Source organism: Choristoneura fumiferana, chromosome 19, assembly GCF_025370935.1.
Source record: "Choristoneura fumiferana chromosome 19, NRCan_CFum_1, whole genome shotgun sequence".
In the NCBI taxonomy this organism is placed as follows: Eukaryota; Metazoa; Arthropoda; class Insecta; order Lepidoptera; family Tortricidae; genus Choristoneura; species Choristoneura fumiferana.
In genome coordinates this window covers 7,834,673-7,845,547 of record NC_133490.1, presented here as the reverse complement: position 1 = coordinate 7,845,547, position 10,875 = coordinate 7,834,673, and the positions used below count along the sequence as shown (strand labels likewise).

At 36.2% G+C, this 10,875-nt stretch overlaps 1 protein-coding gene across 7 annotated transcripts in view; it reads left to right on the top strand.

Annotated features, from left to right (window-relative positions):
* The first annotated feature begins 1,262 nt into the window (after positions 1-1,262).
* pan (transcription factor pangolin) overlaps positions 1,263-10,875 on the top strand; it is a 186,288-nt gene continuing 176,675 nt past the window's right edge. For 3 of the 7 annotated variants that reach the window (XM_074102524.1, XM_074102518.1, XM_074102517.1), the window contains exon 1: positions 1,265-1,533. The gene's annotated coding sequence lies outside the window, so the exon portion shown is untranslated. Of the gene's footprint in view, positions 1,534-10,875 lie in introns of all 7 variants that reach the window. The other 4 variants (XM_074102519.1, XM_074102522.1, XM_074102523.1 and 1 more) reach the window with 3 other exon arrangements.

Genomic DNA, 10,875 nt, shown 5'->3' with positions numbered 1-10,875 from the left:
TAAAATAATTAGATAGTGATGAGTTCTCATCACAAGGTGTCACTTTACAACGAGTAGTAAAACATGGCTGCCCAGCCCACGCATGCGTATTCGAATTACGCTAACATTACTACAATAATTTTAGTACCACAAACAACTTTTTAACTCTATAACACTATGACACCCATTCATGTTTCTCTTTGTCAATGTGTGAAAAAAAAAACATTTTTTTTATAATGATACTGGCTGGTATAATTCCAAAACCGCGCGAAGGCGTTTAAAAAAAAACGAATCCTTCCGCAAAGAATTTAGGAGTGTCGAGACGAAATCGGAGTTGGTCGTTATAAATTTCGTGTAAGATAACAATGCGTGCGTGTGGGTGTGTGGTAAAGCGCTGACGAGTATAGTTACGGCACGCAATAACGCTAACAAGCGTGCGAGGGGGAGGGGAGGATGGTTCTAGCGCGGCGTCTCGCTCTCGCGACGGCAACATGGCGCGGACTCGGGCGCAGGCTCGAATCGTATCGCCTACCCACTCAAGGTTCGCTGACTGCCGTTCTTTTGTTTTAAATGTTGCCGCGTGGGGATTTTCTGGGGGAATCGGGGGATTTGAAAAATATTAAATTTTCAGTTGTTTTTATAAAAACTAAAATCCGATAGATTTAAGTTACAATATTGCTACTTTTTTCATAATGCATGTTGATGAAAATTTTGCGAATGAAAAGACGTAATATGCACTTTGTGACCAATTCGTGCTAATCTAAATAAAATGATCGATGATAGTTTTGTATTGTTGTAATCCATTACCGATCAGCAGAGAAATTAAAATATTAAGATGTGTTCGTATTTACGCAATTCGTGCAAAACCTTGCGTCATTTGTTTCGTTTTTCTGTCTATCTAATTCTTACTCTCTACTTATTTAAAGTTCAGTTAGTTCACGTAACTCGAAATAAATTATCACTATTAATAAATACACCAGTTACCAAATTTTCACGCTCCAAAAAGCCTGTTAAAAATATTAATTAGCCTATATACGTCCCACTGCTGGGCACAGGCTCCTTTTAGCACAAAGCGTTAACACCAATGCGAAAACCTAAGCTGCCCAGCGCTCATTTATGCAAATTAATAATATAGTAACTTAACATGAAATAAGGTGTGAAAATCTCGTCCTCTCCCGCTTTTTAGTGGCAATCTCAGTCTCGTTCCGGGAACACCGAACCGCAGACGAAAACAGCGCCAACCGAGGACCTGCTCAAACCGAGCGTCTGCATACCGATCGTCAGTTTTTTATACGGTGCGCCTGTGTGCGTGCCGCGCTCGTGTGCGCGCTCATTGTGTGCAACAAACAGCCAGTTGAGTCGCGCCGGCCGAATGAGAACGTACTCCGTTTATATCACAACACTTTTCAAAGCCGGTAAACAAAAATAATGACCAGTGTACCTTACGACCGCGAGTGCAAACGACAACAGTGTGTGATAACGAGAATGTAACGTGTGTTGTGTTAGTGATTATCGTGTTTTGGAGTTCGCGAACGCCATGCTTGATGTGTTTAGGTATGTGTTTAATTATGGTCCATCAGTGTTAAACGGGGTCGCTGGCCGCAGTTTCGCGTTAAACACTAAACTAGAAGATTTTAATTTTGGTATTTACATAAATGCGCGCTGGGCAGCTTAGGTACTCGCGCGAGGTGTGAACGTTTTCTACTTGCATCCGTTGTTTCTGTTGAGTTTTATGTGCGTTTGGCGCCGTCGGTCGTTGTTATCAGTTCTCTTGAAGTATGTCGAGTAATTTATAATGTAATTAATACGTTATCGGCGCCGTGTGTGCCGTGGCGCCGTGAACTTTGCTGCCATAGTTGTTCGGTGGCCAAGTTTTCGAACGTCTCAGATTCCAACGCTGGCAGGCTGGCTCGAATGCCGTCGTTAGAAAAAAAAAAGACCATGGACAAGACAATAGAGTTATAAAGATAAACAAAACACGCCCGCGAATGAATCGGAAGCGATATTGTGTCCCGCGCTTTTCCAAACCAACTGTCGGCAGACCATACCTAACCTATAATATATATTTACTAAAAACAAAACGCATAGGTTATAAATCTGAACTAAATCCATTTGCGAACATGTTTATTTATCTAAAATATTTCGCGCTTAGATAGGTAGGTAGATATATAATAAAAATGCATGATACCTACCTACGAAATATTTTGCTATCTGATAAAATTGATTATTACTTACGTAGTTATTAGAACTCATTGATTATGTGAGTTGACTTAGCAGGTAGGTGACTTGGATACCTAACAGGAAAAAGCGGGAAAACCTTAGTAGATTGGCGTAGATATTTTATTTGTACCTATTATTGTTATACTTTACCGTTAAAAAATATGACATGAACATTTTAAATATTGTCGGTGTACTTTTGGTGTACAAATTAGGTTTCGAGAACATTGGGTACCTAGGTAGATATTTTATTTAATTAACGGATTAGTAGGTGCTAGGTAAGTATTCTGAAGATTAAGTCACCTTATCTATTAAAAGCTTAAATCTATATTAATTACTTGCTTTCCGTCTGTAGGAGAAGTGTAGGTCATATTTTATTGCTCTTACCACTTAGACCAGAGTTAGGTATTAACATAATCGTACCTACCTTTTTAAATGTCGCCTCGATCATATCTTCTTACGGTCTCTAGGTAGGTTACTTAAACAATTGTTGAAGCTTAATATCCTGTTAATAGGTAGGTATAAAATTAACCTGTACTTGTAGGACAAGCTCACAATAATTGCGATGATATACTTACCTAGTTTTTAACGGTGACTTCACCCTAATAAATAACAAATATCCCTTTTTAAACAAACGCACCTGCTTTAACAAAAACCTGCGATGACCATGTTAAAGCCATTTTTTCAAAATTACACGTTACATTTTCATTGGGAATTAAATTGACTGATATTACTGGCCATTAATAACTGCGAGGTATTTTTTTGTCAACCGACCATAAACAATTCATTTGGTTTTTCAAATTTAAACAAATCGTTTGTACGGGTAAATATGGCGTTGCGATCAATCTCGGGAAACTTTTTTTGTCAGTGAGTCGATGGCCAAAAATAAGTCCGTCCGATATCTTTGTATTCAACCAAATCTGCATCTAAAACCATTTTTCAACGCGGGACCGTGGCAGTGTGGCAGGAGCAAAAAGAAATATTATTTATAACTTTAAAAAAATTCCAAATTCTTTTTCTTTTTTTATGGCGCGCAGTAAAAGGCGACAGCGGGGTCACGAGTGGCCAGTTTGAAAATCGTGTTTTTCGGATGCTGCAAGCGTTTGACATGGTTTTACGATAAAATACCTACCTATGATTGTCTTGTCACTTCTACTTTCAAATGTTGCTGTTGAATTAAATACCTACACATACCTCTAATGGATTTATTTTGTACTACATTTATTCTTCATCGTGAAAAAAAGGCATGTCCGTCTGTGAATAAGTCAGTTCATTGGGTCGGCCACATCGTGACCCCATCAGAGGGGCTACTACAAAATCGAAAATCGAAGTTCGTATCGTACCGTCCCTCTCAGTCTCGTATTAAATGATAGTATTGTCAGCGGGACGGCACGAAACGAACTTCGAATTTCGTAGTAACCCCTCAAACTTCATCAAGTCTTTTTCTACACTGATCTTCTGCTGCACCGATAGACATCTTCAGTATTTCGGAGATCTTTTATTAAAATTTATTTTCTCAAATGAACAGAATACACTTTAAAATAAATTATCTGCCAAACTGCATGCCAGTTTGTTAGCAGACCTGATCAGTCAGACTATCTCTATGGGCTAACTTCTAGATCGTTGTTTCCCTTTCTCTTTTGCTCTTTATCATAAATTTTACCATATTTCCGATAGTATAGAAATACGTACTTTAGTGGCTCAACATTTACTTTAACTAAGAATAAATTTATTTATAATCCATCATTGAAAATATTCGCACAGTGAGATATCCGGCGGACCCCGAACTAGGCAGGAGCCTGTATACACACTCTTATGTTTAACAGATTAGGCGCTCAAACATATTTCAAGTGACACGTTACTAGGAATAGATAAATCAAAAAGAAAAAAAAAGAACAAAACTAGTATAGTAAATACAGATAACTTAAGACATCGAAATGCATATCTATTGCCCTAGCTTCCTGGACATTTTTATCAACTAGCACCAAATAGTAGAAAAAAAACGACTGATCATCGTAGGTATGTTATGTACCTACTTTCTTATTATATAACGTGTTATTTTTGATTTTGGTTTATTTCTCCAAGACACCAGTTTCCTATTAGCACATTACATATGTGAATTTATCTGTCACACACATCAATGTCACTCGTCTAGTTTGTGAATATTAACAATGACTGTGAAAAAAGTAGTTTTTTGATTTGGTGAAAACTTAATTATACCTAATAGTTTTTGGAACTGAGTCGCATGTCGAAACTGACGGAAAGCAAGTAAAACACGATGTATATTTGCATCTAATGTATTAAAAGTTTTGCGGTGAAGTAATATTCACCCAGTGACTCAAAAAAAAAAAAAAGATAAAGGCCACCGTTTCGAAAACTACAAAGGAACCAACTTAGTTCCGAGAACGCAAACAATCGTTTTATTTCGACTTGATCTCGTGAATAATTCAAATAATCACTACGCTTCTAGAGTATTTATGAGAGATAATTATGTATTTATGCTTTATCCAATTGTAATTGCTTTTTGATTAAAGTAAACCTATAAATTAAGTTTTTAGGTAAAAGTAGGCTACTACCACACCAAGGCTAACTACCAAACCCAAAAAAATAAGTATGTACAGTCACCAGCGCCAATATCTGACACAATACGCGTGCATAAATATCTGATACGACTCTATTTCTAGGGCCGGAAGGACGTGTCAGATATTTTTGCACGCTCCGCTGTGGCAGATATTAATGCTCAAAGAGTAAAGATTACATTTATTCAACATGCCCTATTACGTCGTAGGTAGGTCACATATTGCACAGCTTTCCAAATAATTATTTATTTGATTATATATTAATCAAAAATCAAAATTGTGACAGATACAAAAACATCCCAAAAAGGCCAGTTAACGAAGCAAAATTAGGTTAATATTTAAAAAATTCTAGTTAAATGTTGCTAAATATCATCTAACTTTTATCTCCTTGATGATGAAATTAAAAACTACATAATATCCTTAGTAATTAGAGTCTAGTTGATAACCGTTTTAAGAACTAAATATTTACCGTAAGAAAATTCACCGTTCTTAACCATCCAATTAATCAAATGAATAAAAAAATATCCTTAACCGTGGACATAAAGCGCCCATCTCTTTCTCTCAAGCGTCGTGGGAAAGGGACAGAGTAAGTCCACGATAAAAGCTGTGACAATAAACTCGCTGGGAACATGCGCAAGAGTTGAGAATGTTAATACGCTCGTGTCGTGATGCGCGCACGCTGCATATCAACAGGGCGAGGGTTTTATGGTTTTTTATGTTTGTTTTTGTCCTAGTGCTCGTTATCTTGTTTCTATCTAGCCCATGCTTTTTGCATTAGTTTCAAACTAGCTGTTGCCCGCGACTCCGTCCGCATAGAATTTGATTATCGCTATCCCGCGGGAACTATGCAATTTTCCGGGATAAAAACTATATGTCCTTCCCCGGGACTCAAACTGTCTGTATACTGAATTTCACCTAAATCTTACAGCGGTTTAGACGTGATGACGTAACAAACAAACAAACAGACTTACAATCTTTCGCATTTATAATATTAGTGGGATTAGACTAGCACTAGTAGTATGAAGCCGTGGTGGCCTTGTGGTTTGACCTATCGCCTCTCAAGCAGAGGTTCGTGGATTCAAACCCCGGCCAGAGTTTTTCGAAATTCATGTGCGAAATTACATTTGAATTTACTACGAGCTTTACGGCGAAGGAAAACATCGTGAGGAAACCTGCACACACCTGTGATGTAATTCAATGGTATGCGTGAAGTTCCCAATACGCACTGGGCCGGCGTGGGAACTACGGCCCAAGCCCTCTCATTCTAAGAGGAGGCCTGTGCACAGCAGTGGGACGTAAATAGGCTGGGATGATGATGATGATGATGAGTAGTATGATTCTTCTCAACGTCTGGGTAGATATTAAGTCGGCTGTATGTTTAGGTACTGTATATTTAGGTACAGATGCGACGCAAGTTATTTGAAATAAAAAAAAATGAATTAGAATTTTGCTCCGTGGATTCATTTTTTTATATATATAACTCGTAATATACATATAAATGTAAATTAGGATAGGTTAGTTATATACTTAAGTTTTGCACAGTATAAGGTAGGTTATATAAGGAAGTGTTTTGAGTGTTTCATTTCGCCAACAAACTGTCATGCAGTTTGGCGAAAAAATGTGTTCATGTATACCTACACTGTGTAATTGTTAAAAAATATAAAAAAAAACAATAAAACATGGACAGCTAACTTCAATGTAAAATTATCCTTTTTTAAAGTTATTTACTATTGATATAAAATTATTCCAGTGCTTTAAAAAAAAAGGAATTTATTACTCTGTTTGTACTACTTTGTACTCCCATTCCAGTTTGCCTTTTTCATAAGTTCCATATTTGGGCGAAACAAGAAAGAAACAAAACATGACCGTTTCACTATTACCTACTTATTCTGTGCCGTTTCGTACTTGATGGTCGACTTTATGATAAAAAAGGTAAGTTGTCAACCATTTCTTATGTTAAACGCAAACATACAAATAAGTAGGGTTTCTATAGTAAAACTATCAAACTAAACTTCTGCAATACTTAAAAAATGCATAAAGGTTCTCGTTCTATACTTACCTTTTTATATTTTCATGTTTCATGTTGACTGGAAACAAAAAAATATTCACTAGGCAAAGTAGTAACATTTTTGTAACTTGCGAAAACTGAAACTTAGTAACATTTAGTTCATATTTACACAATAGAAGTGAATCAACTATGCATAATTGTTATTATTGTCCACAGTCCGTGGTCTATTATAAAAATAATAATAATATAAATTTTTATTCACCATCACAAACTTAAAATTACAATACACAGACAGATAACATAGGTGAGGTAAAATGGACATTATGTGGCATAAGGCATGAAAACTCAGCAAAAATGCTTGCACAATATTATTCTTTCTATGCTCTTGACTTTACCTGCCTAATTAAAATTGTCTAGACGTAATTTTACGGTTTGCTAGTCCTATTTTATCTTTCAAGGACCAGAAAAGTACCCAGCAATTACCAGCAATTGTGATAAACCAATAATTTTTAATCGTTGTGCTATCTTTGTCTTTTGTACTCTAACTAGCAGAGAGGCATAATAGGCTTGGTGCACTGGAACACTAAAACCTACACTGCGCTCGGAAGGTTCTTTTAAATGAAACTTGTTTGACATTTAATAGTAACGATAGCTGTTCAGTTTTCAAACCAGCCAGTGTTGCGTTCAAAAATGAAGCTTTACTTTTACTCTGCCTCCGCAATTGAAAAAAAAGCGTTCGAAAATTAAAATTCCTGCTGTCTATGGTTAAATTAAATGGAAGCGTGAATTTATGTTCTTGAATTTGGAATGTAACGTGTTTCGAAAGAAACGAAACAATTAGACAGATGGTTTTATCTTATTTTTTGTGCATTGAACGTTATTTAAGTAAATTAGTTAATTAGATGATTTCAAATTACTTGATGCGCATCGCTATATATCAACTCCAGCAGACGCGTAATGAGGATTTCCTAGAAAAGATACGGGCGAGCAGACACTGTATCCAAAAACATAGCTTTAGAAAAAAGACAAACTAAAACGGAGTTCCAGAAACTTCTCAATGCTCCTTAAACTTTCTGGTGCAAGGTCGGAAGTCGTTTGAAATTTTGAAGATAGAGATGTAGCGATAAGTCAGCAGAAACCGGAGCCAACTTTTTTTTGCAAGGGCGTGAGTTGTCCTTTCGAAAGTTGTACTTTTGTCATTGGGTTTTTAAATAAATATTCCCAAACTGATGACACATGGTTTGGGTCTTTTGGCGTAAAAACATGGGTCCTGTGGTCTGTTCTTTTCTCACAAGTTTAAATCCTTAGGTCAAGCAGGTATTTGCTTACAAGGAGTTTTTTTTTTAGGAAATTTGACGAAGGTAACTCGGACGTTGCAATTTTAGAGTTTTCGGGATTTCGTACCTCAAATCATTGGCAGGCTAATATTAGCTAAGTGTGCGATATTGTTATGTTAAGACCATTATTCACCACACTTAAATCAAATAAATATTTCATTTCAAAGGAAAAGATTAATTCGTGGCCTGTCTGCATGTATGTTTGTCTTCATAGGAAGGAACACGTGTCGGTAGGTATATAAAGTGATGATTAAGTAATTATATTACCAAAATATTCAGTTACGTGATCTCTAGCTCTTGGAGCTGTGAACAAAATATGTATCTAAAATCGCGCTGTCAAAATAATACAATCGTATAGTATAGTATTACTTTATCATAGATATGTACTAGTTGTATTTTTCTTAGAACTGTATGTTTTTATTAAAACTTTAGGGTACTTATTTGATATATTTTTAAAGTCCGTAAATGTCTCTTTTACTTATGTATGATAAAATACCTTTTTTTTTTCGATTTGGCCAACCAGGTAATTTCTATCAGTGAACAGAGCCATCTGTCGAAGATAACGGAATTAAAAAAAAACACTGTATATCAAGAGATGTAGCCTGTTCTCAATTAAGATGGCGATCGATGTGTCACATGGCGCTTTAGAATTATTGCATACTGTAATAGTTATACGTAGTTATTAACTAATAAAACTTGCTTAATGCAATTTGGACCTTCACTCAAATGTAGTAAAGGCGACAATTAACGCACCGGAAAAGGTTTGTACACCGATGATAATAATTAGCGCGCATGCGTCCAATGTGTGGTACAGTCACCAGCACCAATATCTGATACAACAAGCGTGCATAAATATCTGATACGACTCTATTTCTAGGGCTGGAAGGACGTGTCAGATATTTTTGCACGCTCCGTTGTGGCAGATATTAATGCTGGTGACTGTACAAGTTAAAAAACGGCCAAGTGTAAGCAAATCTTAATATTTTTGAAAGACCTACACATATCCATACCCGAGTTCACTAATTACAAATAAAAAAATATTGCCATTTAATTTATACTACTAAATGACATTTTACATCATTCGCCCTTACCAAAAATCTAGCCTTCACCTTCTATTAAAAAATATGTCACAATAATATCGGGTACGTGTTGCGTGTAATTGTATTGTACTAAAAGCTATTTTTTATGTGACCGTAGGTACATACAATTAAGAGTAAAACCCCGACAGCAAATTTCATCGAAATCGTTGCAGCCGTTTCCGAGATTCCCGAAATATATATAAATATACAGTAATTCCTCGTTTAAAGGCATAAAATAACACTATTGTTTGAAATAAGGTTTGTTTTGTCCCACTTTCTTATCTTCGAAATGTTATTCTTTCAATATTTAGCTATATGACTACTAGCTATAGAGAAGGAAATGTAAGAGATCTGAGGAGTTAATAAATTCGATCTCTTAGAAGTTTTTGTGAGAGGTTTTAAACACGAACGAAAGATGTATATAGCCTTGTGTGATTCAGAAAGGACACTCACCCTGCTTAGCGCTGTGTAAGTATTTCGCAGCAGTCAGTTACAGGGCCACTGGACTTCTTCGCGCTGGCCAGTCTTACCAGTCCTGGGTTGCCTGCTACCCGACTATACGTGAAGCGGCCGCAGCGTCCTCTTGGTTCCACAAGGCACTAGATAAGTTTTAAACTCAACAGTTCAACGACACGTTTCGTACGAGAGAGGGCACAAGTATACTTAAAAAAAGAATTTTGAAAATCGGTTCTCAATTGACTGAGTAATCGGTGAAAATACATAAAAAAAATACAAACATTGGAACATAGAACCTCCTTTTTTGAAGTCGGTTAAAAAGGAAGGCCCAAGGACACCATAATTGTAAACACCAAAGAATGCAATAAAATATTTTTATTTTCCCAATAAGATAACAGCGTTGTCCAGTCGTTCCGTCATACGATTATAAAGGTAAAAAAACATAAGACAGTAAATTTCAAGTTTTATCTAAATTTACAAGATACGAGTAGTTACTGTATTTGTAATAGCATGTTTCTGTAAAAATACTGATTAATGCGCGAGTCACGTTTGCCGTTGAATAGTAATTGCAGAATTTGTAATTCGATCGATTCTTAGAATGTTATCTTCAATATATATTTTGACGACCAGATGGCCTAGTGGTTAGAGAACCTGACTACGAAGCTTGAGGTCCCGGGTTCGATTCCCGTGTCGGGGCAGATATTTGTATGAAAAATACGAATGTTTGTTCTCGGTTCTGGGTGTCTATAATATGTATTTAATTATCTATATAATTATATTTATCGGTTGCTTAGTACCCATAACACAAGCTTTGCTAAGCTTACTTTGGGACTAGGTCAATTGGTGTGAATTGTCCCGTGATATTTATTTATTTTTATTTAATGTTGGGCTTATGAAAAAACTGATGTAATTCAGAAAATCCGGCCAAGAGCGAGGCAGCTCGCGCACTCTACGAATAATGTGGTAGTTTACTGGAAAAAGAAATATTCGATTTAGTCCGCTGACATTGAAAAATCTATTTTTTTTATTCTCGTCGATTTCGGTTGGAAAGGCAGGTGTTGGTTAAATCCCGTTCGATCCGAAAATCATTTCTGAACTCTTTTTAAAAAACTTAAATATCCTTGAGCAAGCATTCCTAGCTAATTATAATTAGTGTTAGCTTAAAGCCTCATTTACACCATTCAAGAGCTTGCATGCTAGTTGCATCATCGAAGGCTATT